Below are 5,591 nucleotides of genomic sequence, written 5' to 3'. Positions count from 1 at the left end.
CGCCATCGTAGGGGAACCTACAACCCCCACCACTCTTCTAAGTTACCCCACCCCACTGCGGCCCGACACCGCGCCGGCAGCGCCTGCACCAACGGATCCCCCTCTTTTTCTTCGTTGCTGTGACTGCTTCGTTGGTTCTTGCTGATGGTTTTGCCGATCTCTCGTCTCTGTGTCGTCATACCCCTCCCACCCTTTAACCGATCCCTCGACAAGGATTTTTGACGTGCAACTTGAGGACCTCGCGAAACTGAAGAAGGTCGACTAACGTCTTGCGAGATCACGTTTATAATATTTTCCCTTCCTACTCTTTGACCTCTATCCTGTCGTTCTTCCGCTTCGGACTACGTAAGAGAACCTCTCTTTTTAATTCGTTCGTCGAGAAACATAAGTGACTATTTCGTTAAAACGATGCAAATCGATTTTTAAAATCGTCGAGAAAAATTGTATCCTACGTTCGCTTTCCACTCCGTCCTACATAATTCTTCCGTCTTTTCTACGTTGTCGCATTTTTATTATCAAGAAAAGATCGATCTACATTTTGTAATAACGTTCTAATATTTTCTACAAGGATTTTAGTGCGACGTCTTAGGCGCCAGCACGTCGGAGCTCGTTTTCCGTCCAAGGGAAGAAGTCGTAAAAAGACGACTAAGAGGGAGGGTTTAGAAACGGCTCGCCCTAAAAGAATGATCTCAACGATCCCAATTTACAAGACTCGTGATTAATGATAAGCGGCTTTTTCCATTCGCTTTCCTCGTTTCACTCGTCTATCATAGTTTTTCCCAAATTTACTTTCACATCCAATTTCCATGACTCTTTTAGCCTATCAAACGAGAAGAAAAACAAATGTTGCGAATGATTCGTTGAAAGAAAGAGCTCGTTGTGCCGTCGCGACTAGCGGCGCCAGCGTCGTCTAAAACAACCCTCGGGAAAACGCGTGGCCCGCAAGCCCTGATGATATCGATCCAATGCGCACCCATTCGCAAATTCACCCCGCCACCCCTTTCATTTCTAACAACGATCTCGATTCTTTCGAATCTTCTCATATCCCTAGACCCCTTCTTATGCATCCGCATCCATCGAGGGACTTTTCCTTAAACATCAAAAATTTTCTCTCAGCCCATTTCTATTTTAAAGATTAATGTTCGATTGTATTACATCGGCATGATTGTATTGAACGTTAAACTATTCGGCCAACTCTATTAATGACTCGGAAGGGCTCGGCACGTGGCGATTAAAAAAAAAAAGAAAAGAGACAACGCGGAGGCGTGCGTAACAATAATGTCTTTCTACAAAATGTAGAACGTGCACGATCGATTAAGAAGTCACGAATAGAGTTTAACATATAGCACGAGCTCGTAACGACGTTCGCGTTATTTTCGTTTTTAACGTGATATCATCGTGCTCGGCAAAAAAAAAATGAAACAATCGGAGTAAGTCGCTCTAATCGACGATTAAGCAACGTTGCTCATTTTCTTTTCGATCGTAGAACCCGGTCTACGCGAAACGATGACGTCATTCGACCTTAACGTACCACGATCCTGTTCGAGTAAACGTGCAAATGTGTGCGTTTACGTCTTTCTGCTTCTCTCTCTCTCTCTCCCCTTCCCTCGCGTGGATTCGGTTCGTAAAGATTGCGACGTCACTCGATTCTGCGCGATAGAGGAGAAGCAAAGAGGAGGATGAGGGGGAAAAGGAGTAGGATGAATATTGTGTCATAGCCTCGTTCTTCTTATATCATCGTGAGATCTGTGGGTGAAGAAAGAAAGGTGACGTCATCGATGATGAACACTCGCCGATGATCTCCTTCGAAGTCGATGATCTCGAAAAGGAATTAGAAAGGTCGCGTTAGAATTCCTTCGTTTTCTCAAAGAAGATATCCAGCTACTGTTTTATCAAAATTTAAGTCGGCGATCGCTCGCTTCTCTTCGAATAATTTTACGTAGAAATAATTTTTATGTAAAAAACAAAACAAAAATAAAGGGAATATTTTTCGAGATGTATCGACAAAGAATTGTCTAAATAAACGTTTAAAAGAAAGGTTTAACAAATAATCGTATGTAGATCGTATACGCGTTATTAGTGGTATAACATAAATAACATTCATGTTTAAAACGTGATAACGAGTACGAAAATGATGTCATAATCGATAGCGTTGTCATGCCTATTTCAAGCGTGCTCGTGGTACGGCCATTTAGCACGACTTCCTTTCGGATTATTATACACGCGCATAATTAAGATCCGTTAAATTGAAACGAAATAAGCGAATAATTGTAAAAAACGAGATACGCATATCGTTGATCTATTAAAATCATTTCTTTTCTAAGACGAAACGGCAAGGATTCAGACACGGAAGATAATGTAAACGGTGAACAGTAAGGGAACGGAGTGTCCCACTTGGGCGACCTGGAAGGTCGTAAATCTCTAATCCCAGTGGTTCTCAAAATGTATTTCACTGATAACAAACCTAAGGGATCCTACGAAAAAATTCGCAGTAGGATTCTAAAGTAATCCCTGAAAAATCATATCATGCCGCATAAAAAGAATATACGGAACGTTTACAGCGTATACTTTTTATTATTTTGTCATTCATTTACATACAAATATTTTCAAGATACGTCTTAAGAAACGAAGTAGTCGCCGATATTCAGTGCTCGCTTTAATTCGCGCCATTTCTTGTTCTTTTATTTATTTTCTTTTTTTTTTAAATTCTTTTTCTTTTTTCTCTCTCCTCTCTTACCGCTTTAACCAGCACGGTTAAACGGCGTTTGATACAAATTTGTTCGACCCCCCGTCCCTCCTTCTCTCTTCGAATACATAAAACTCCCATTTTGTTCACCCTTCCTCCCTTTCCCCAAGCCCCCCTTTTTTTAATTTTCTTTTTTTTTTCTTCCTCAGCGTCGAGCTCCGCTTCGATTCGGCCCCCGTCTTTCGTTAATAATACGTGATACGTTATAAAATGAAGCTTCCTGTCTCTTATTACTTTTATAATAATAATAATAATAATAATAATAATAATAATAATAATAATAATAATAATAATAATAATAATAATAATAATAATAATAATAATAATAATAATAATGATAATGATAATGATAATCCTGTCAACATACGGATCAACAACGAATAGGAAACACGGTCTCACCAATTGCCGATGGTGGACGTTGCCGGTGATCCGTAGGAATATAAGTTGTATATCGTTGATGGAAGGATATCGGGGATTTATCTGATCGAGGATTAACGTTTGTTTGTTCACGGAAGAAACAAGCGCGACGAGTCCAAATGGATTATAATAATCGCACTTTTTCGTAAGCACGTTGGCTTATTTAAATTAGCCAGCCTCTCGTATTCTATAAATTATTGTATAGTTGTGAGAACCTTTTCTCTTCCTTTCTTCCTTCTCTCATCGTCCTCGTTCTCGTTCTCCTCTTCATCTTCGTCCTCTTCGTTAATAACAATTATCCTTAGTTAAGTTCGACGATATCGTTTATAATCGCTCGTATTCGTGCAGAAAACAACCGTTCGAATGAATTTTCTTCTATATTTTTTTTTTTCTTTTCTTTTTTCTTCTTTTTTTTTTTGGCAGTCGATCATTGGAGTTTTACGTAAACGTATAGTTTGTTTAAAAGTTAATTGAGAACAATGTATTATATCACCAGTAGTCGTATTTAAAAAATGTTTAGGAGAGAGAGAGAGAAAGAGAGAGAGAGAGAGAGAGAGAGAGAGAGAGAGAGAAAGAGGGAGAGAGAGAGTACAACGATACGTCTCGATGTGCAACGATTTTCTGAAGTGACTTTCTTATTATATATGTATCCTGACTCGACGCAAAATTTCGGATTTTATGTCGAAGAGCGAATTCCATACATTGGAATCTGCTTTCTATCATCGTGGAATCGATATTGCTCCGGCAGAGAAAGAGAGACATAAAACTTAAGGACTATTCTCTTTTTCTTTTTCTTTTTTTTTCACTCTTTTTTTCCACTCTCATTCGTTCATCTCGTTTATCGAATTTTCAAAAAGACGTTGATTTTCTCTTCCGAGCAAAGTCGTATCCCCCATTTGGCTTAATGTATAAACGCTTAACAAGTTAATCTTTGATCATCACATAAGTAAAACTTATTATTATTATTATTATTATTATTATTATTATTATTATATTTCTTATTATTTTTTTTTCTTTTTTTCTTTTTTCCTTCTTTAAATGCTTCCTCCGCTTAAGAATAAGTCTTTATACGAATTTCTTGATGAAACAAAACGCTCGCGATCGACGACAAAGGTTATTATATAGTTAGTTGCACGAATCGATTATATACAAAATCATTAGATATCTTCTAGAAATATAAAAAACCGGATTCACGGGGAAAAAGGTAAACTTGGACGACGGCGTCAGAAAAATGAGGGGATTAGTTCTTTCTTCCTTCTGTTCGCGTCGACGATCGCGAGCGTCCGAAAAAGCGTCTGGTTCTTAATCCTTTATATATTTCAATGGTAGCACAGTAATTACAATACACAGTGTTTATAAATGGCCTCGGTTACTATATCTTTTTTTCTCTCCTCGTTTCTCTCATCGATTATATTCGTCACGGACGCATACGCCTATTATCATCTCTCCTCGTTCTTATTCCTTTCTTTCTTTCATTCTTTAATATTTTTTCTGTTTCTTTTTCTTATTTTTTTTATTTTTATATCTTTTTAGTTTTATTTTGACCTCTCTCGTACATCTCGCTCGATCCTTAAATAATTTTTTAATTATAACAAACACTCTTAATACTCGCGTTAGGACTACCATAGTAAAATTATAGTATCTATCATATATATATACATACATACATACATATATATATATATATATATATATACATGTATGTACGTATGCATGCGTGTGTATGTGTATGTGTATCTGTGTGTATATATAAATGCATTCTAATACTAAAAAAGGTAATTGCGAGTGCCGCAGCTGTTTTATTCGCGTAACAGATTTGCAGCAATTTTCTCTCTTATTTTTTGTATTTTTCTTTTTTCTTCAACTTCCTTTTATTTCCTTCTTTCGACGATAAGATCCCGCTAAAAAAAAAAAAAAAGAGATCGCCGCTTTCTGAAGAGCACATTACAAACAGCCGTTTCTTTTTAATTCGACCCTCTCTCTTTCATTCGCACGTTCACTCGCATTCTTTCTCTCTCTCTCTTTTACTCGTTACACTTTCATTCTTTCCCGTATTCTAACTTTCTCTTTCTCTCTCTCTCTCTCTCTCTCTCTCTTGCTTACTTTCATTTTCTATATAGTTAAGATGTAACATATTATCGCAACTTTTCGAACAAAGGTCGAACGATCGTGTCTCGTTGCGATTATTATACAAGGATCGTTGTTCTACTTCAGGCCAAGTCGATCCAGATTTAAAGCTTTTAGATAAAAGTATTAGATCGAGATCGCGATCGCGCGTATGCCGATACTACTATCACCGATAGTTTCGACGATTCATTTTAGGATACAACGCACACGCAAATACATACATACATGCATACATACATACATATACACATACATACATACATACATACATACATACATACATATATATATATATATATGT

Source organism: Vespula pensylvanica, chromosome 11 (assembly GCF_014466175.1).
Source record: "Vespula pensylvanica isolate Volc-1 chromosome 11, ASM1446617v1, whole genome shotgun sequence".
Taxonomy (NCBI): Eukaryota; Metazoa; Arthropoda; class Insecta; order Hymenoptera; family Vespidae; genus Vespula; species Vespula pensylvanica.
Note: the sequence above shows the minus strand (reverse complement) of the source record.